At 40.9% G+C, this 23323-nt stretch overlaps 1 protein-coding gene across 1 annotated transcript in view; it reads right to left on the bottom strand.

Annotated features, from left to right (window-relative positions):
* RAPGEF5 (Rap guanine nucleotide exchange factor 5) overlaps positions 1-23323 on the bottom strand; it is a 243076-nt gene that overhangs the window by 205635 nt on the left and 14118 nt on the right.

Raw genomic sequence — 23323 nt, 5'->3', positions numbered from 1 at the left:
ATCACTATACCCTCAACTACCTGCTTCATCTTCCCAGTGGATTTTCCTGCTCTCTAGTCACATCCCCTTCAGGCCATCCTTCACACCTCAACTAAGCAAATCTCCCTAAATCACCCCCTTGACTTGCAGAGGGTCCCTTATTGCTTATCTGAGTTAATCCATGCTCCCTTGGCTCACCACAGTCTGCCTCCAACAGATTTCCAGTATTCTCTTTCCAACTCTCAACAAGGCTTCTTCAGTTTAGCAAGACCTACTTGTCAGAAGAACCTGCCACTCATAACCCTGCCTTTAGTCAAGTCAGTCTTCATGTTTAAAGCCTTCCATCTTCCTCAATGCTTCTCAGAATCTCACCAGACTTGAAGTCCAGTTTTGTGGAGTCGGCTCCTGCATGAAGTTCCTCCTACTGTGGTAGGTTCCTCTTTAGAGCTCTGTTTTTGCTACTATTCAGGTGTGGCCCCTGGGTGCTCGGCATTGTTGGTTGTTTTTCTGTGTGCACATTTGCCCCAAGGAATCCATAAGCTCCTTGAGGGAGGGCTGGCAGCTTATTCTGCTTTGCTTTCATGGCATCTAGCACACAATTGTGCATAAAGATGTTTATTTTTTCTATCCATTTATTTAGATATTTATATAACTGTATGAACTTAATAAGTAATTGCTGAATGATCTCAATTGCAGGAGCTAATTTTTCCTGCCTAATGATCCAGGAAACAGCACCATCACCCACATATGCTTAAGCACAATACAGAACTATTATCATTTCCTATTGCAGTATAAAAAAAAAGAACAGAGAAACTAACATTTATTGAACTTCCAACCTATGTTTAAAAGCTCTTTCCATCTCTATTCTAAGTCTTGCTATCTTTCGAGATCCTAGTTTGCAGACTGCCGCCTCCATGTCTTAGAATACTTTGCTAAATGTACAAAACATACCCCACCAGTCATCACTTTCCAGCATCTGAACCTTCTACTAAACTTTAGTCTAAAAAGAGAATTCCCATTCTGCCCCTTCCCCAGGCCACATGGCCCTCACACTACTCCTAATTAAATTAAAATAAAATGTATCAACTCTTTATCCAGAAATGCCAAATGATACCCTGTTAAAGATTTGTAGCTTCATTCAAAGAAAATAAATTTTATAAGGTAGAGAGCCCATTTTTAATTCCCAGCCTTCTGGTCTTGTCTAAACGTACTCCCAATCAGCAGTGCCTAGGCCTCAGGTACCATGAGCCTATGTAATATAGTCCCTTATTGGTATACTGAACAATTTAAAAGTTTTAAATGTACCAGATTATATGAAGATGAATCATCATAATTTTTTTTTCTCTAAACAGGTAGACTTTTAAAATCACTATGGCAGACCAGAAATGACAGTCTTTATGACTCATCTAATTGCCTGAATCAGCTCAGAAAAGCAAATAGTTTATATAATCTAGCTAAAGAAAAAGCTTTTAAGCAGAAACAAGCTCTAAAAAAAAAAAAAAAAAAGAGCATTTTCACAAAACAAAACAAGTCACTTGCCTTCCTGGCCACTGCCAACCGGAATCTGGCTGTCTACACACTCGTGTTACACTCACACAATTCCACTTAACAGAAACCTCCCCCATGGATAGTTTGCTTCAAAAGGTAGGTAAGGTGAGTAAATAAAGCAATGGGGTTCTTCTATACTGAATAGATAGCAGCGTTAGATAAGCTACTGGCCCCAGGAACTCAACAAGCTCAACATAATAACTGTCTTTTACAGGACACAATTCCTAAGCTGGCTGTCAGGAACTGCCTTGAAACCCTCTCTTCACTGGTCCCAGGAGAGCTTTGTTTCATTAACACTCTAGGACGGCGGTTCTCAAACTTGTTAGCTGAGCATGGGGAGCCACAGAGCTTTGTGGAACTCAGTCAAGTACTGACTCCCTAAACTTAAAACAACTATCATAACTGTACTTCCGCAGAGACCACTTTATGTTAGTTTTCAGTACTGACCCAAAATAGCAAAGGCCAAAGGTTTAAAAGAACATGGGGAATACTCCATCCATTACCTCATTTTTAGCAGGTACTGGGAAAGGACTGTTACTTAATTTTATCAGAGGAATACCATGGGCCATCTTACTGCTGCTGTAAATCACTCAAGAACTGCCCTCCCAGCATTTATCAGCAAGAGTACCGCAAAAGCACCCTTGAAAATGCACCCCCCCTTTTCATTTTAACATCTTTCCCTGATATACAACCACTCAGCTGTTTTCATCCCATCTTGGAATCCCTTGGTTTTATTTTTCCTCTCAGCATCCCAGGGCCTCATCTCATCACTCCTGTGGCAACTTATTTCCATTCATTTCATTTTTGAAGCACTTACTCAGCTGAGCACCAGGCTCTGTGGGAACTTCCAGAAACACACACACGGACAAGATACCATCCCTAATTTAGAAAACCCATTTGCCAGAAGGCATAGGATCTAAAGAACCTATTAAGCCCATGAATTATTTTTCTTGATCCTAATCTCCCTATCAATTTTCTCTGCAATCTTAGATGGCTGGTCACTCGATGCCAGGTATCCTCTCTTAAATGGCTCCCACCATAATCTCTCATAAATATAATGCCCAAAGTGATGATTCCTTCATCCTATGTATTTTAAATTTCCTAGAATTACTTAAGTTGGATGCAATGATTCTTTCATGAAAGACATATATATCCCAGAGAGATAAAAATACTAATAACACAAATGAAAATATATTTTTAAGTCAAATGTATTCCTCCTTTCCATTTTAATGCACCATGGAAAATGGTTCCCTGATTACAGGCAAACCTCATATTTTAAATGTAAACTAGGAAATTGCAATCCTTTAATATTCACAAATGGACTTCCAGAAAAAAATAATGGCATAACTCCAAAAATAATTGATTAGCAACCATATATTACATTTTTTAAGTCAGGTATATATTAAAATTAAAGTGTAATAATTCATGAAGCTGACTCTGAAGCAGGCAAGGAACTCACTCCGGAGTTGCTAAAAATATCTTGCTAAACAGTGTAATAGACTTAAGGCATATTTTTCATTAGCCCTTAAAAGAGATAGGCACAGTTTTTATTCGTTTTTAAAGGAGATGCCTTAATACTATCCTTAGACTCAGTTAAAGTACTTAGGCTACTAAGGGGTGAGAGAAATAAAGGAAAAAGACCGAATCGTTTCAGTCACTACAGAAGCACTACCTGCCCTTTTACTAACATGAACCAACAAGAACTACCAAATTTATTGTTAATGCAAGAATGACACAACTGTCTGCCAACTTCAGCCACTGTCCCTCTTCCTATCCTGGGTGACCAGGCAGAATATGAAGATGAAACAATGGAATAAGTACACTTGAATTTCTTACAAACGCAGGAAGATAAAAAGCCTCATAACTAGCAGGCACATATGTAAAGAGATTATAAAATAAAATACTAAAGGCTATGATCTATTAAGCTGCCCAGTGGATTTTTAACACAGGAAGAACTTGTGGGCCATTCTTCAGCCCCCAAATAAATTTACATCTCAACCAAAGCTTGGTCAAGGTTAAAAGGACAGAATCCCAGCCAGATTATAGGCTTGAGAATTATCCAGTCATCAAAGTTGGGGATAATGGGTCAGGTGCGGTGGCTCACATCACTCTCTGATAACATGCTGCACGTTATTAATAGTAACTGAGTTTCTGCTGTGTGCCAGAGATTACACCAAGTTTTGGGGGTTTTTTCTTTTTTTTTTTTTTTTTTTGAGACAGGATCTCACCCTGTCGTCCAGGCTGAAGTGCAGTGGCGCAAGCACAGGTCACTACAGCCTCAACCTCCCAGGCTCAATTGATCCTCCCACCTCAGCCTCCCAAGTAGCTGGGACTACAGGCACGCACCACCACCACATCCAGCTGATTTTTGTATTTTTTTGTAGAGACAGGATTTCACCCTATTGCACAAGCTGGTCTCAAACTCCTGGGCTCAAGCAATCTGCCTGCCTCAGCCTCCCAAGGTACTGGGATTACAGGCACGAGCTACCACACCCAGCCTATACTAAACATTTTGCATGCATCACATTACTTAATACTTGCAAAACTATGAGGTAGGTACTATAATTAATCCTATTTTGCAGATGACAAAACTAGACTTAAAGAAGTTAAGAAATCTGTCCAAGTTTGCAACCTAACTGCAGTTATTGCCCCATACATGTCTCTTAACATAGGATGTGATAATTTAAGAGTAATGTGACAAATAAGTGCATCTAACTGCAGTAAGAAGTCACAAATAGTATCTGCTAGACCCAGTGGTTCTCAACTCTGGATGTAAATAGAACCACCTGGGAAGCTGCAGAAAAACAAATAAAACAGGTATTAAGGACGCACCCCAAACATACTGAATTAGAATCTCTACGAGGAGACCTGGGCAGTCTTTCCCCAAATTTCCCAGGTGGTTCTAAGGTGCAGCCAGGTGTCAGGGGAACTGTAAAAATAAGTGATTGGGAATGGCAAATTGAAACTTTCCTCATCCACTTCAGCTATGGGGCTTGGAGCACTGCTCAGACATCACCTCCTGCACACATATTACTGAATGAAGAAGAGGTACTGTCGTTTACCAATAGCACAGGGATCCATGACTGAACCTCCAAGTGGCTTGTGTAGGAAAAAAGCCACTGTTTCAGCAAATCCCGTCCTGCACCTGTTCATGTGGTATGTGTTTTCCATACAACCCATCCTAGCCATAGCCTTAAGCTACAGTATCTTCATGTCTGCACAGTAGCATAGTACCTACATACCTTCAGAAAGAGTCTACCCTTTAAATGGCATCCATGGCATTAAACTTAATTTTGACTTCCCATTATTAAAGCGCTCTATTCTAGTAGAAACATGTTGCCCTACTTAAAAGCTAAGTAGAAAATGAAAGTGGGTTCAAGGAGTACTTATAAACATTTCACAAACCTTTCACTGCTATAGAGACAAACCAGCAAGAGCCAACAGCTTCTGGGAAAATATACACAACACATACAACAGAAACAAACCCCAAAGCTTCATCAATTTGATTTTATTTAGTTCTTGGGAAAATTTCTTTTGGGCTGTGTTTACAAACAAAATAATAGGTTCGCCTACCAAGATGGGCCTCCCTGGTTAATGCAATCACAGAGAAAGCTTTAAAATTTGAGAATTAAGTAACTAAAGATTTAGGAAACATGGTTTAATCAGCGAGCTTACTTATCTCCACTTGTCACTGAATTTCCTAGTTTTATTAACAAGAACTCATCCAGTCATACCTGGACTCCAAGATGGACCCTTCCTACAGTAACCAACATGAAGAAGCTCCCACTGGCCAAATCTGGGATGATTTGAACAGCAAATAATAAAATTATTGAATTATAATTCATAAGATGAATAACCATGAGTCCATACTAATACAAGCAATTGAATAAATAAATAAATGAGGATCAGGAAGAAAGGACAGCCCTTCCTCATGGGATTATTTTAATTACTAAATGCAGTAAAAAGAAGAAAACAGAAAACCACCATTAGGCAAACGCCATAGTAATAAATGTTGCAGGCAAAAATCATCCATAGATGCTAACATTAGTGGACAAAAATATGATGAGATATGGGACATTTGCATAATTATCAAAGTATCTCCCACCAAAATACCTAGTAAGTACAGAGGAAAAAATAACTTTACAGTGGAGTTTAGCTCACACCACTTTAAACAAATGATAAAAATTATCGCCTATCATGAGACATGTTGAGATCATCTGCCTCCTGATATGATGAACAGAGAAAGGCACTTTTATGGTATTGTTGTCAAAATGCACACCTGAATATAATGATGAAATATCAGACAACCTCAAATCGAGGGACATTCTTCAAAGCAACTGGCCTGTACTTTGCTAAAATTGTCAAGGTTAACAGGGACCAATAAAAACTAAGGAGCTATCCCAGATGGGAGGAGACCAAAGGAGCCAGACAATTAAAAGTATTATGTGATCCTGAACTAGAATAAGGACCTTAGCAGGACACATGGCAAATGTGAATGAGGTCTATATTTTAGTTAATCGTGTGGATCAGTGCTGGTTCTGACGACTGTGCTGTGGTTATGTAGAAATGTTAACATTTAGAGAAGCTGAGTGATGCTTATAAGTGAACTCCCTTTGTACTAGTTTTGCAACTTTTAAGTCTAAAATTATTTCAAAATAAAAAGGTTCTTTACAAAAGAATAATGACCTCCCTCCTCCCCACAAATGTGGTCTCAAAAATTATTCAAATATTATCTCAAAATATAGCATTTATTTCTTTGCTGAAAGCTGCACCGCCCCTCCATAACTTCCTTGGGCTGCACAACAGAATGACCCTCATGGCTTTCCTGCCCATTGAGGTCTCTGGCATCTTCACACAAATTAATCTCCAGAAAACGCCTCCTTACATGTCACCTTATTTTTAATACAACAAATATATATTTGTAAGTTTACTCTCCCTGAGTGCTCACAGAGTTCCAAGTCTTTAACCTAGTGGTCCACACCTTCCTTACCTGTCTACAAAGTTCCTGCTGCACTTCTCTACAGACACCCTGCTTCAGCCAAGCAGGTTGTCTCCTTTTGATGAGACAAACCACATGCATTCTCCCTTCATGCCTGAGCCCTTGCCATGATCTCTGCTCTGTGCACTTTTCTACATTTCTACATTCTGCCCTACAGTCAATCCACACAAATGCTGCATGAAGCCCAACAAAGCCCTGAGCCTCCCATGATTAATCTCTTCCCCCAAACATTCTAGCACTTTCTATATCTGCCACTGAAATATAGTGCCTCCTGGCCCCATTTGCACGTATACGCCATCTCTTTTCAACCAACCTAACCTACTACAGGGAGTCATGCCTTCTACAGATCTAGCACCATCAGTGTGGAGCAGGAGCTGACCTCTGACCAGCCAATAGTGATTTCTTTCCAACATCACACTGTCTGATAACCTGCCAAGTGGTAAAGCATGATATTACCACCTCAAAGGCTATGAAACTCATCACCACCACTGCCCCACTCCAATCGCCACCTATCCTTTCCCTCATTTCCATCCCTGCCTTAAGTGGTCATGCATAGAAAGTGCAGAGTGTGCACAGTGTGCATACAGAGCTAGCTGAGTATACAGAGAGGGAGTATATATGACTCTATAAATTATATATATATAATTATATATTTTTAAATGTACATATTTATAGATATAGATAATATATAATTTATATATAATTTATATAATTTAGATAATATAGATAATATATAATTTATATATTATCTATAAATTATATACAGTAAATATAATTTATATATAATACATAAAATTTATATATTATATGTAATTTTTTTAAGACAGGGTCTTGCTCTGTCTCCCAGGCTGGTGTGCAGTGGCACAATCATGGCTCACTACAGCCTTTATTTCCCAGACTCAAGTAATCCTTCCACCTCAGACCCCCAAGTAGCTGGGACTACAGATGCTCACCACCATGCCTGGCTAATTTTTTATTTTTAGTAGAGACGAGGTCTCGCTATGTTGCCCAGGCTAGTCTCAAACTCCTGAGATCAAGCAATCCTCACACCACAGGCTTCCAAAGTACTGGGATTATGTGAGTCACCGCACCTGGCTAAATTTTACATACTGAATGACTTATGAGCTTGTTTGAAAACTTAATGATTCACTTGAATACCAATTATTCCTTTGTAGTGAAAAACACGGAAATTGTTTGTGTGGGGTCGTCAACAGGAAAAATGTTCTCTGTTCAGTTCCCACATTACTCACAAGTCAGAAATGAGTGAAAGAAATAAATCTTGTAGTAGCCAACTTTCTTCCCTTCTTTGGCATCTGGATATAAACTACTGTCTTAAATGTGTCTTTTCAATTTGTACACAGATTTTTGAAAGCTGCAGAACAATAAAGGTGATAGTGTAGAGTCTTCTGATGAAAGGAAGAATTCAGGATACTTGTTCCACTTTTTATTTTTCAATTACTCAACTAGGATATACAAAGAGCTTCAGAAATGTAGCAGCAGAATGGACCTCCAGGGGTCACCAGGCCTTTCTCTAAACTATGTGAGATGGAGAGATGGAGATTAAGAGTCCACAGACCAAACCCTGTTGCCACCTGTTTCATAAATAAAGTTTTATTGGAACACTGTGTGTTTACATATCAACTCTGGCTGCTTTACTGCTACAACAGCAGAGTTACATAGCGGCCAGCCAAGCCAAAAGTATTCACTATCTGGACCTTTATAGAAAAGGTTGGGCCGGGCGCGGTGCCTCAAGCCTGTAATCCCAGCACTTTGGGAGGCCGAGACGGGCGGATCATGAGGTCAGCAGATCGAGACCATCCTGGCTGACACGGTGAAACCCCGTCTCTACTAAAAAATACAAAAAACTAGCCGGGCGAGGTGGCGGGCGCCTGTAGTCCCAGATACTCGGGAGGCTGAGGCAGGAGAATGGCGTGAACCCGGGATGTGGAGCTTGCAGTGAGCCGAGATCTGGCCACTGCACTCCAGCCTGGGCGGCAGAGCGAGACTCCGTCTCAAAAAAAAAAAAAAAAAAAGAAAAGGTTGGCCAATCCTGGTCTGGATTATCAAACTTTAAAGCACAGGAAGAGCTGTATAATCTCCCAGGCAATATATTCTAGTGCTTAATCAGTTATTAGCAAGAACTCTTAATTTTGAATCAAAATTATCTCCCACTGCAATTTACGACTGTTTCCTCCCAAACTATTTAAGGCACAAGTCCATCTCTACTTGGGTTACATAAAAGCAAGAAATGGTAGCTAAAAGCTGTTTTGACCTAAGATTAAAACAAAGAGTAGAAGTACTAATAAAGGGTACAAAGCTCTAATTATATAAGATGAGTAAATCCCAGTGATACACTATACAGCAAAGCACCTATGGTTAACAACACTGTATTGTATACTTAAAAAGTCTGCTGACAGAGATCTTATATTAAGTGTTCTTACCACAAAAAAATATATATATATTAAAGAGGATGAGAGGAAACTTTTGCAAGTAATGGATAGGTTTGTGGCCAAGTTTATTTCCAAACTCAAGTTGTATACATTACACATGTACAGCTTTTTGTATGTCAATCATACCTCAATAAAGTGGCTAAAAAAGCAAATGAAAAAGGAGCAATTAGTTTCACTAACTCCTTTTAAATTGGGAATTTTCAATCTATAAATAATCTAGACAATGCTTGACTCCAGAAAACTGATGCTAAAGGCCAAATATACAAAAGTACTAGTAAATCCATGAGTATAAAGTGTTGTTTCAAATATCTGAATCTTGCACATAATACTGTCTCTGCCTAGAATGCCTTTCTCCTCATATGTTTAAATTTTCATATAGATTGTAAAAATGCATTCATATGCTCAAATCTCCTGTTAGAATTTATGTGCTTCTAAAGCATTTTGGATTCCAGATTCCTATTGACATGTGAATTTCCCCTGATTCATTACATGAATCTTAAAGATAGGATCGATATTGTGCTCATACTTATAAATGTCCACCGTGTCCAACATGATGCATTCTGTATAGTTAATTATCATTAAATGTTTATAAAGGAAAAAAATCTAGCCCTTTTAACACCTTCCTTAATGCTCTTCACCTTCCAGAGTTTCCAGTTCTTTCCTCTGTGCACTGCATCCTCTCCTCCTGGGAGGCAGCCTTGCATCACTGGTAAGAGTGGAACTCTGGGTTCACCTTGCTTGGATTCAAAGCTCATCAGTACCACTTAAAAGTTGTGTCCTTGGACAAGTTATTTAACTTCTTTGTCCCTCTGTTTCTACCTCTTTAAATGAGTGAAATAAAATCTACTTTTAAGGTTGTTGTAAAAAATATATGACTTAAAATTGTGATTCCCAAACTTCAGCATGCATCAGACTTATCAGAGACACTTGGAGAGCTTATTTAAAAGATTGCTGGGCTCCCTGGATTTTGGTTCAGTAAGTCTGGGGCCAAGCCTCAGAGTCTCCAATTAGAATTGGAGTTCCCATTTGAGAACAAGTTCCCAAAGGATCAACCACTAATGTAAAATTATATGAAGAGCTTAGAACAGCACCTGCTATATAACAAGTGCTTGGTGAATGTTAGCTATTGTTATTGTTGAGCACTCAGGAAATTTGGAAGTTTTAGTATTACTATGTGCATGAATGTGGGTCTCCCCTACTAGACTGTAAGCTTCTCAAGGGAAAGGATTGTATATTTTTCACCCACATCCCTAGGACGTGGCAGAGTGCCTGTCACAAAGCAAGGCCAGTGGGACCCTAATAGAATTCTCTGCATACCAAGAGAGAATCCTCTTACCCAAGGTTCCTCCTGGTTGGAAGGGAAAATAGGATGTGTGAGAAAGAAAATCCTCCTCCTGGAAACATTCCTAGGCATTTCCCATCAAGCCTCTTTTGGACATGGGCTATTTCATTCACTGCTTGACCCATGAGGGTCATTTCCCACACCTCGGAGTCTGGAAGAGCTAAACTGGAACTATTCAACTGTTATTAGCTTCTTGGGACCACAGTCCTTTCCCAAATAGGTACAGAATTTCTATGGGCTTCTGTCAGTGTAACAACCTGCCATCACCACTGTTTAGAACCCTAAGTACAGTCAATTTTTATATTTTACCTAGACAGTGACAAGTGGAAATCCTGTAATTGACACTAAACGTATACTATACCTACCTACATACATACATACATACATACATACATTTATTTATCTAAACATGTTACCAACTCAAAGCTCATATACTGGTGTTAACAGAAAACAGTAAATTAAAAAGCTATCCCAATGTGTAATACCTCCACTTGACAATTCCAAAACACTGCACCCACAATCTTCTCTACTGGTCTCCCACCAATGACTTGTCAGATGTGATGTTGCCTCTTACTTTCTTGGCAGGGGAGATCAAGCAGATACAAGCCCTGGCCCCAAAAGCAGGACGTTGTACAGCCAAGACAAACAACAGGGCAAAGAGGCCTGATCTTCGGACTGAAGCAACCTGATTGCCTCAAACTTACTGGATGTATTTTGCCTCCTCTCTAACTTTTTTCAGTATGTAGGGCGAAAGTCATATTCAGGCTCCAATTTACATGTATTCTGCTAGGTAAGCTCCAAGCAAATTAAAGTTATTTGTGTTTACCTCTCCTGTTTAAGCATAATTACCATAAGAGGTTCTTTATAAGGGGTTCTATTTTTAGAACACTCTCAATTTTTAATTTTAATCAAACTTCATTTTAAACACCAACAACTGCACTCTTTCTGCTTTCTAGCTGCATGAAATTAGGTAACAAACTTAATTTCTTCTCTTTTATTCAGCTAAGCTAGAGTAAATCACAACCCTAATTTTTTCAAAGAGGCACCTTTTAAAAGTATGTTTATGCTGATTGATAATCTGTTTCTAGACGAAAGACTTAATAAAGTGTCCTCCACTCCAAAAGTAGATAACTAGGGAATCAGTCAAGAAAATATGTATGAATTACAGAGGAAGGCACCTGTTGCTAGGATATGTTTACTACCTAAAAGGATTCCCCTCACTCTGGTTCCTCCTCCCTTCCCACAGCTTAGTCCAGATACATGATGAAACATTACGCAGCCATTTCAGATGTTTTAAAGAGCCTTAACACATAGAAATATTTTGGTGAAAAGAGAAAAATAAAAATAAGTAAAAGTAAAGAGACAGTATAAGATCAACAATACCTAAAAAACAAACAGAATGGAATACACCTAAATGCTAACAGAATGGGTTCTGTGTCATAGCTAGATTGTTGTTTCTCCCTCTTCCCAAACTTCCACATTTTTGATGTTGGAGATTGTCAGGTCCAGAGTCAGGATCCAGCCCATGCTGAGGTCCGAAGAGAGTGGGTGGATGAGTGGCAGACAGCTGAAAGAACACTCGGGGGGCCATAGGCAGGTAAAGGACAGTTTTATTCGGCAGCTGTCCTAGACTGTCTCTGTCTCTGCTACCTGTTCCCGCCACTCCCACACACAGCTGTACGGCCGGCTCTCTCTTCAGGGTCAGCAACTTAACTCTTTCCCTCTGGGCACAAGCAAACAGAGCTGTGTCCTGGCTCCCCCAAGTCTGTCTACAAGACAGCTATAAAAACAATATATAAAAAAGCTATTAAACAAGATAACATTTCCACTCTCACAGCCCTGTCACCTCCAACCCTGTAAAGGAAAGACAAAGTTCACAGATAAAAATGGTGACTCGATACATAAAGGATTAAGAACAAGTCTACAGACCGAAAGAAATCCACAGGTAAGTTAGTTCTCATGTAAGTGTAGTTATGGATGGGGGAAAGTGAGCTAAACCTCTAGGTCAGGAGCTGAGAAGACAAGGCTGGGTTCTGCTGGGAAGGATGCTGGCACTAATGCTCCCTTTCTGCCTAGTGAAGTCCATTTGGCTTTCTGCCTATCCTGAAGAGATGTGAGCACAGAGGAGACCATGGAGGTAAGGGAAGGAGCCCTCTGCAAGTATAAGCGCAGACATAAGACAGTGATAACCTATGGTGGGGAAATTTCAAACAGCAAAGCAAGAAGAGATGAAGCAGCCCTTCCATTTCTAAATGACCCTTTGTAGGTAAAGGATACAAACAAGGCTCTGCCCAAGTTCCTGTTCTAAGAACATCATTGTTCGGAGAGTCTTGTGGCCCATTTGCTAAAGTGCTTAGGACCACTTTCTCTTGCTATTAACATCTGAATAATCAAATTTAACAACATCTGAAGAAAACAATTCAAAAAGTAAATACTGCAAAGTCAAATATCAGTAAATCAGGGGTTCCCCATTTTTAGATTTAATTATGTCTATACACAACCAGATTCTATATCAGCTTCAGAAACAGGAGTGTGACATATGCAATGAGTTATAAGACAACAGCTACATTATACATTTAATATATGATCTGAAGGCACATGGTCAATGTCGTTTTTAGTAAAATCCAAACTTCCTCTCTGACCCAGAGTACAGGTATTGCATTAGCTACTCACTCTGGGGTACGTAAACTGCAAATCAATTTTTAAATTAAAATCATGATCCTCATATACAGGACGCTAGCTTCATTAGAGCTCCATAAGCAAGGATCCTGTCCCACAGCCCTACACTGTCCACCACATTCCCTCCTGAGTCCCAAGTGCCAACTCTCCAGTTTGACACCAGAGAATGTCAGTACTCAGGCTTCAGCATGCAGACTGCGACACAGATAGCAACCTGTGGGAGGAAAAGGGGTTTTAAAGAACCCTGAAATACAGATTCAATTAACTACTTTTCCACACACACAGATCTTCCATTGAGGGTAAGATTAAATTACCAACATTGTTGTTTTTAAAGCAGTTCCTAAGCTGGACTGAAACTATTTTAAAACCCGTAGATGGAACATAAAATGGAATGATTGAATCCTATTTCTTTTTTCTAAGATAGGCCCCTCTCCAAGGTGGAAGGCTTACAGAAGCTTGATCTTTCTATACCCTCTTAAGTCGACATTGTGTGTGTCCTTGAAATAAAAGGTCAACACCCCTTTAAAAAGTTACAGGAGGTGGGCCGGGCACGGTGGCTCACGCCTGTAATTCCAGCACTTTGGGAGGCCGAGGTAGGCAGATCACAAGGTCAGGAGATCGAGACCATCCTAACTTGGTGAAATCCTGTCTCTACTAAAAAATACAAAAAATTAGCTGGGTGTGGTGGCGGGCACCTGTAGTCTCAGCTACGTGGGATGCTGAGGCAGGAGAATGGCATGAACCTGAGTGGCGGACCTTGCAGTGACTGGAGATTGCACCACTGCACTCCAGCCTGGGTGACAGAGCGAGACTCCATCTCAAAAAAAAAAAAAAAAAGAAAAAGTTACAGGAGGTACCGAGTTGACCAAGAACATTCAAGAAAGAAGGAGTACATTCAGAACAGGGACAGCAGTAGGCAGGTAACCAGGGATTTCCTTCTATTTCTATTACATAATCTAAGAATCACGACTTAGAGGAAACTTGTTGAAAGTAATGGAAAAACTTAGAACATTAAAATATTGTTAAAATTCTAGGGTAAAAGCATTATATCCTTCCAGCTTGAAAACCACATGATTCTGGAGATTGGTTGCACAACATGAATGTACTTAACACTACTTACCTGTACAGTGAAAAATGGTTATGATGAAAAATTTTATCTTATGTGTATTTTATGACAATTAAAAGCAAAAAAAAATTTTAACTATATTTGACAGATTCTGAAATTACAAATTTACTTGCAAATGATAATCTCCAAAGCTAAATTAAACACAAAACTAAAGCTTCCTGGTTGCAGGTTCTCTGCCAGGGCACTTGAACTTTGCCTGTAAATTGCTGCGCCTCCGTGCCCTGGGGAGATTTAATGCCCTGTCAAATGTTCTTCATTTCAGCCAGGTTTTCAATGGCAACGTTAGAAAGGTAATCATGAGCAAATGAAGCTCCAGGAATTAATTAGCACAATTGTATCCCCATGTTTTCTTTTTATATATGTACTTAAATGCAGTAAAAAAAAGTCATCATATGAATAAAGCCCTAAATACAAAGGTAAAATGAGGAGCGTTCCACCTACAGAGAACAGGATGTTCCTCTTTCCGTGAAAAGCACTTTCTCCCTCCACTCTCACCCACATTTCTGTAGTAAAGATTCCACGCTAACAAGAGGTTTTTCAACAACTAGTTCCCATTTCTTATTATGGACAAGATTTGACACAGGAAACTTTTTTGAAAGCGTTCCAGTTATAAATTAATTCCATGACTCATGGGAGGCAATTTCTTTCACATAGTCCTCACCTAAGTCCTATGTATCTCAAGCTGGATGGCAAACACTTCTCACAATCATAGTCCTATTAACCATCAGCTGGCACATTAAATCTTTAGCCACCTTCTCTCTGGCTTTCTCACACCCTTTTATGCCTGAGGGAGCAACCCACTACAAGGTACACTGACACACAATTGGAAGAACCTGTGGCTGTTTTCATAAATTACTGGCTTTCAAACTTTTTTTTACTGCAACCCACTCTAAGGAGTATATTTTATATGGTTACCCAGGTCACACAAACATATGTGTGTAGGTACGTAGCCAAAATAAAATGCTTTTAATCGTCCTCTTACTCTGCCTACCAAGTGAGATCAATTCTGAGCTCATTATGTGATACAGATAAATATTCATATTAAATGCTAACATTTCACTATGGTGATTCTATAATTCTCATGTTAAACTGTCCTGAAAAAAAACTTTTCAAAAGTTAATTTGAGTCTTCAAATCTTCAGTAGATAAATACTTAAGTATTTACATATTTAAAATCAGGTTGAACTGCATGACTATATACCTAGAAATAGTGGGGGGTCAGGGGGAGGAGGTGAAAGAGAAAGAGAAGGCAACATTAACCAACCTTGGGACCCAAAACAGCATATTCAATGCATGGGATATACTTAGTCATTAATTTTTTTAAATAAAGCTTCCCTACAAACAGACTCTGATCTGGGTTTGCCAGAATAACCAACAGTCTTAACAATCTTACCTGAAGGGAAAGATTATTTCAACAAAAGAATGGACAGCTATAGCTTTCTGTGAGCCAAATTTGAAGAATGAAAAGAGTATTTATTACAGGAATCTCCCATTCTTTTTTATTTCTAAATATTAATGCTGCAATTTTTAAAAAGAGGGGGTCCTCTAAAAACCCTCATAGGGGTAGGATAGGGTAAGGTATATGGATGTGCTTTGGTCAAGGAATAGGCCGAGGCACACATCCAGGCCTGCATGACTTGGTGGGATTGGTGCACAGGCACACACTTCCACTTGTTATATAACCTGTTTGTGTAAGCTCGTATTTGTCTTGGAGCCACTATTGTTTGGAAAAGGTATAACTGCCCTGCTGGCGCTGTATCGGTGCTCTTGTGCTGGCACCCAGAGAAAGAGAGAGTACCAGAGCTGTCCGTCTTGCAGACCGACAGAGGGGAGCCAGGGCATGGCATGGCTTGACATGGCTCGTGTTCATGCCCCGAGAAAGAGTTAAGCTACTGACCCTGAAGGCAAAGGAGAGTCGGCTGTGCAGTTGTGCATGGCAGCGGCTGGCTCAAGCGGCCGAGACAGAGCGGACAGTGTTAAGAGAGCTGCTAATGAGAGAGCTGCTGAATAAAACTACATTTCACCTGCTTACGGTGCCCCGCGTGTTCTTTCAGCTATTGCCCATCCACCCACCCCCCACGGACCTCAGCATGGGCCTGAACCTGAACGTGAGCATGACATTTGGGTTAGTCGTGGACCTGACAGAGGGGTTTGTCTACTACAAGAGTTTCCATCTTGGCTTTTTCTCATTTAACAAAACAACAGGAGGAAAGAGAGAAGTGTTAAAAATGATCATAAAAACATAGTATTAAAAACACACAAACACAAGGTGGCAGAAAAAAAAATGAATACACTGTTCCTAAGGGCAGCAGTGTAAAACTAAAGCCCAAAATGTAGACAATGAGGCCTTTACATATCCTCTGTTGTTAATCATGTTCCGGAATCAATGTTTCTGAGGGAACCATGAAGAACTGAAACAAAGTCCTTGAACAAAGACTGGCAATTTCTGATAAGGGAAAAGCTAAGGCAAGCAAAGAAGAGATTGTGGCATAGAAGGAACACCTGCATCCTGAACAGCAGCCTGGCATTTATTTAGCAGCACTGCCAACATACATATGTATACATATAAGATCACTTAGCAATATGTATTTACCAACCACTGATGTACTGCTTATTATTTTCCACTCACTATTCTAAGCACTTTTTATAAATATTAATGCATTTATTTTTCATAACTATCTTTGGAAACACAGAGAGGTTAAGTCACTTGCCCCCAGTCATTCAGGAGGTGAGGGTCAGGGAAAGCCTGGCTAGCTGGATCCAGCTTTTATATTCGTTATCTCTACATTCTTCCTGTCCTTCTCTGAAGCATGCTCTTGGTTCCTGCTCCATTTGAAGCCTACCCCTCCAGCCTTCCAATAATTCTGCAAGCCAATCTGCATCGCAACATCCTTCCAGTAATTTCAGAGTTGGTCTCTTGTTTGCAATTAGGACCCCTGACTGATTCAGTCCCAAATCCAGTTACACAGAAGAGTGTTATGTGAACATAAAAGCCTCCACTGCATCCTGTCCCAACAGCAAGTCAATTACCTGAGAGGGGGCAATGGGTGGGGATAGGCGGGGCATGCATGTTTATAAACGAGCCAAATCCTCACCTTACATGGTGGGAATCAAGAGCACTTGCAAAATTTATGAAAGCAAGAAACAGTGGTGCTCATAATTCTTCTCAGTTTCAATGAGGCAAGTGGATTTCATGTGATCAGCTATACAAGTTCACAGTTTTCTACCAGAGTCTACTTTGACAAGCAGCTATGAGTATCTTTAAGCCACAATTCCCTGGACTTTGCACACATAGAAATTTAAGAACTGGGACAGGCAGAGGTAGATAAAGGAAGCAAACTGTCTCCTTTATATCCTGTCAGTTCCTTCTCTTCCCACAAGAGCTATCTTCTACCTCATCTTCCCACACCTACCCCAAGGCTGGGCTCGAGGACAACTGGCACCATGCTGACTGGGCAATGAGGGTGGAAACCTGGCACTGGGCAGATGCAGCCTGAGGACAAGGTGGGGCGGGTGGGGCATCTACTTCCATTTTCCTGGAGGCCACAAAGCCGTATCAACTGTGGGGTGGGGGGACACACAGAATGGTCAGACTGCCATCTAGTTCTCCTTCCCTGAACCAAAACAAGAAACAAATAAAAACAAAAACAACAACAACAAAACACACACACACACACACACACACACACACACACACACACACACACGAAACTTCCAAAACTGTCCTAGAGGCAAATACTGCCATTTAGTCATTTAAAAAGCAACTCCTTTCCTTCTCTGTCACATAAGGTAACTTACATAACAGAAACAACTTTTCATACAAACATGCAAACAACCATACTCATAATTTCTTAAATAAGAATCTTGGGAATCTAAAAGACTTTCTGTATAGAAAAGACAATCTCTGGTCATGTTTCTGACAGACTTCTAGTCCTCTCAATACCAGAAACCTCTTTGGTGTTCTTGTTGATTTTTAGTTTTTTGTAAAAACAGAAAGCAAATTACTGAATCCTAGCATCGCTTCCTTCGCAACACCCAGACTTCTTATTCCCAATGCCTCCATCTTAGATCAGGCCCTCGAGCCCTATCACCAGGGCAACAATCCCTAAGTGACTTCCCTGCCTCAACCTCTCCTTTCTCCACTCTGCACACTCTTTAGAAAGAGACCAATCTTTCTAAAGAAATGCTTTTGTCAACTGACAGTGACTGCCACCTTACATCTGTTACATCATGTCCACATGTAGTCTCACCTTTATTCTGCCCCAAACCATGTATCTACTACATGAAGTGGTTCCAAAATGCTCGTGTGAGGCACACTACAAATAAGGGCAATGTAGGAAGCTTTTTTATAAAATTAAATTTACTTAATTATGAAGAAGAGTCCTTTATTCTGGTGGTACACAAACAGGCTATACTTTACTGGGAGATGACTGAACTTAAGCAAAATAAAGACAGTGGTAGAGGAATAGAGCATGGAGAGGAGGTTGATGTTACAATTTTAAGTATAGTGGCCAATGGGTCTTCAGCCAGCCAGCTGGGAAGGGGTCCCCAGAGAAACTCCAACCAGCCTGTGCACTGGCAGGAGTGTGCACTGGCATGGAGCCACAGAAGTTCATGCCATTTACAGCAGGGAGGAGCCCAGCCCCTCCTCTTCCTGGGTGGAACCTGGGATTCAGTCTGCCAGGTGGGAAGTGCACAAGCAGAACTCTGGCTTTGCAGAGGATCCTTGTTTCCATTTTCACCCAATAAACCCTGCCCTCTTCACCTTTCAAACTGTCTGTGAGCCTAAGTTTTCGTGGCTGTGTGACAAGGACCCCATCTTTAGCTGAACTAAGGAAAGAGTCCTACAACAGGCTCACAGAGAAAATAACCTTTGAGCAGAGAGGTGAATGGATATCTGCAGAAAGGGCTTCAGACTGAGAAAACAAGTGAACAGGCCTTGAGGTGGTGTCACTGTCCAACGTGTTCATCTTGCCTGCTGCCCAGATAGAGCCGAATTGTCAAGACAGGGGAACTGCAATACAGAAAGAGTATAATACCTGTCGAGCTGGCTAAATGGGAGACTTGAATTTTATTATCACTCAAACCAGCCTCCCTGAAAATTTAAAGGCTACACTTTTACAAGATAGTTTGGTGGGCAGGGGCTAGGGCACGGGTGCTGCTGGTTTGGTTGGGGATGCAATCGTAATCATAGAGATGTGGAAAATGGTGCTCTAGTGCTGACTCCGCTTCTGGCTGGGGATAACAGGACCAGTTGCCAAGCACTGTGGGTCCAAGTGGGGCCATCAAGTCATCAGAAATGCAAAAGTTTTAAAAGACATCTTAAAAGGCCAATCTTAGGTTCTACAATAGTAATGTTATTTATGGGAGTAATTGAGGAAGTTGCAAATCTTGTGACCTCCAAAACGGCTGATAATTAGTTAACTATACCTACATCTTAGCAGAATTCAGGACCCCCTCATAATCCTACACTTGTGGTCTTCTATTAGTTTTATAAAGGCAGTTTAGTTTGGGGAAGAGCTATCATCATTTAAACTATAAACTAAATTTCTCCCAAAGTTAGCTTCGCCCATGGCCAGGAATGACCAAGGGAAGTCTGGAGGTTAAAGACAAGACAGAGTTGGTTAGGTAAGATCTCTTTCACTGTCATAATTTTTTGTTATAATTTTTACAAAGGTGGTTTCATGTCCAGCATGATGGGCAAAGCCAGTGGGAAGTACAGCAGAGCAAGACGACAATACTATGGCTCTTAGATCTGAGGAAGAGGCTGTCTTTTGTTTACAAAGCACATTGTTTGCAATGTTAACACACCACTCACATTTACATCTAATGTAAAATATGTCCGAAATCTCTGGGTAAATCAAAGTACCTATATGCAACCTTTGTTGCCTAATAACTAACCCTGATTGTTATTTTGCACTTGGCTTTGTTCTTTTCATACTGTAGCAGCAAGTTTAATCTTTGAGATCAAAGAACTGTCAGTAGCATAATTGCTCAGTAAAAGTATTTTTAGCAAGTCTTCATTAGAAGGATACTTACCTGCTGCATTTCATTTGAACTAGCAGATCTATTCTACTGCTGACAGATTGCTTTCATTTATTCCTTGAGGTCTCAAAGACCAGGTAAAGCCTATTCTTAGAGCTGCAACCCAAATTATTAGTTTACCTGTTATGCAGCACATAAAATAAGTCAGATACCAACATTACCAAGGTAATGTAGCTCTAAACCTGGTGGGTAGACAACTCCCAGCTCTTAAATCACCTCCACACTGAAGTTTTGCTCTCATTCCAAACTCAGAAAGGTAGATTCTATACCGCTGGCACTCCCCAAAGTATTTTCTGTTATTTTCTGTTCTAACATTGTAGTTATACTACATATTTTGAAATTGGCAAAATTTTATAAAACTAAATCATAATGCAATCAACATGTTTACCTTCCCCACTGGACTCTGAGTAGCTAAGGACTGGGATAATTCCTTTAGTCATCTGTGTATTCTCAATGTCTAATGGCTGAAGTAGACATTCCTAACATTTGTGCTTCTTTTATCCTTCAAGACTCCTGGGAAGATGACACTTTGGTGGCCCCGGAAATGACTGAGACCAATGAAATATCAGCAAAAGTCACCTTGGCCAGAGTATTTAAAAGCCCATGTGCAATTCTCCATTATTTCTTCACATGCTGCATTCATTGTGGAGGAAGAAGGTGATAGGGAAACATACACGCAGAGCTGCTGTTACAGTTAGTAGCTAGTCAGACGTGAGCAGGGCAGAAAAGGCACCCCGCACCACCAGGAGTGTCAGAAGACCATCAGGTGAGGGTCAGGCGTTTGTTAACTGTCTCTCTAAAGTAATTATTGATCAGAGCCAGCATCAGGGAAAGGCGGCCTACCAATTCATAGAAAAAAAATGAAGCTGGTGATCAGCAGCTTCCAGATAAGATCTCAGGAGCTGGGTGAGTGGGCTCAAGCATGCACACTAAGAGGCAAAACAATAGAGTTTAACTGGTGTATGACCTTATGGGAACACTCGACTGGTAAGGGAAGAACGCCTCAAGTGAGCATGCATACAACTTCAGTAAACACACTGTGCATGCGGCTCCTCCCAAGTACTGGCAAGCAACTGCAGACGCTCCACCCCAGAGGGAGAATCAGGGGAAAAAGGACGCAACTGTTCAATAAACCTTCACTCCTGCTCTAAAACTGGCTTCAGTCTCTCACTCTGCCTATGCCCCTCAGTTGAATTCTTTCTTCTGAGGAGGCAAAAATTGAGGTTGCTGAAGACCTGTACAGATTCACAGCCGGTAACACTGCCACACAGAAGATAGCTCCCCTGGAGAGCACCCGGATGCAAAATGTTTCAGTAAGAAACAAATAAACTGTTGTGTTAAAACTACAAAGATTTTGGTGGGGTTTTGTTATTGCAGCAAAACCTAGACTATCCTGATGGAAACATCAGAGAGTAAGTGCATGATACAGATTTTAGAAGGAAGAAAAGATACCAGGAAAGGCAAAAGAGGGTGACTGCATCAGATGGCAGTCTGGGATGTGAGGAACAGGTGCTGCCTGCAGTACATGCAACAATTAAAATCATTAATCCACTTTCCTTTGTCTTGTGTTTAGCCTTATATTCCCAGAGCTATTACAATTGTTTAAGTAGAAGCTTCTACATTTATTACAGTCATTACAAAATGAAACTGGTTTTGACATTCACAATTTCACTTCTCACCTGAGCAATACCTTCTCGTATGTATCCTTTGACCAAGCCAGAGGTCACTATTTAAAGCAGGTAGTTTTGAAAATGTCATGCTAATCAGCAATCAACACTTTTGTAACTCTCCACTCCAGGTGGATGGTTACTCAAGCCTTTGCAACAGTTCCCCTTAAGTGGGGAATGTGAGAACTTAAATATTCTAAAAAAACCTCATAGACTGGGTGAGGCGAGGGCTTCTCTGACGGTTTTAACATGCAGAGGTGTGCTTCAATCATCCAAACTCCTGAAAAGGGCATCAAGCACCCTCTCCTATTCTAAATGGAGCCCTCAGCTGGGGCCCGGCAAACTGATGGTTTGGTGCCAGGATGAAGAAACAGGAGTGCTGTGCTGGGAAACAATGACAACAAACAAGCGGCTGAGCTGATTCAGAGAAGAGAGGCTGGGAAAACAGCCCACCAGAGAAGCCTGCAGGAAAAAAGCTCAGGAGAGGAGAACAAGACAACAGGAACCACAAAGCCAAAGGAAACCTAACCCAAAGTAAAGATGGATAGCTCATTCAAGGGGAAGGAAGGAGACGAATCTTCACAAACCAGGAAGAAGGCTGATCAGAGACTTCTGAAGGCCAAACCAGAGAAGGAGATGGTAAGCACAGGAAGTGGACCTGAGTCTCTGAACAGGAAAAACTCCTTTCCCAGCTAGAGGGATAGGGAGAACATTCGCTCTAATCTGGAGGTGAAAACAAAGTGGATTGGCGGGAACCATCCTTGGCCCAGGGTCTGAGGCTGGAAAAGGGATTCCTGCGTGTCGGGGGTCCCCAGCCCCCACAGCCCCTCCTCCACACTGAGCTCCTCCTTGTTCCCTGACCAGGGCTTGGATTCTCTTACCAGGGTCATTTGTACTAGAACCCCTCTCCTCTTCCCTCTGGTCTGTTCCCACTAAGAGGTGATGCACAGGCATGGCCACTTCCTGGAAGCCTTCAACTAGGAAGGCTCTACCTCCTTCCTGGAAGGTTTGGGCTCCTGTCCTCTGGGCTTCCATTTGCTTGTCTTCTCTAGGTACCCAGCAACACAGCTTTATTGGAGAAGTGACCAGAAAGAAGAGAAAATGGAGCAAAACCAAAGAATTCATACACTTGAACTCGTGCCACACTGAGTAACACGAGGTGACTTATCATGATTGCCTCAGATGCATGAGGTCATCCCTTGATTCCCTCACATATCCATGTTTTCTGACATAAAAATATAAGGAAACTCAGTGTATTACTCCGTTTTCACACTGCTGATAAAGACATACCCAGGACTGGGCAATTTACAAAAGAAATTGGTTTAATGGACTTGTTCCATGTGGCTGGGAAGGCCTCACAATCATGGCCCAAGGTAAAAGGCACATCTCACATGGCAGCAGACAAGAGAAAAGAGCTTGCGCAGGGAAACTCCCCTTTTTAAAACCATCAGATCTCATGAGACTTATTCACTATCACGAGAACAGCACA

The sequence above is a fragment of the Macaca mulatta genome, chromosome 3 (genome assembly GCF_049350105.2).
Source record: "Macaca mulatta isolate MMU2019108-1 chromosome 3, T2T-MMU8v2.0, whole genome shotgun sequence".
Lineage (NCBI taxonomy): Eukaryota > Metazoa > Chordata > Mammalia > Primates > Cercopithecidae > Macaca > Macaca mulatta.
Note: the sequence above shows the minus strand (reverse complement) of the source record. Positions and strands in the feature narration are given on the sequence as shown.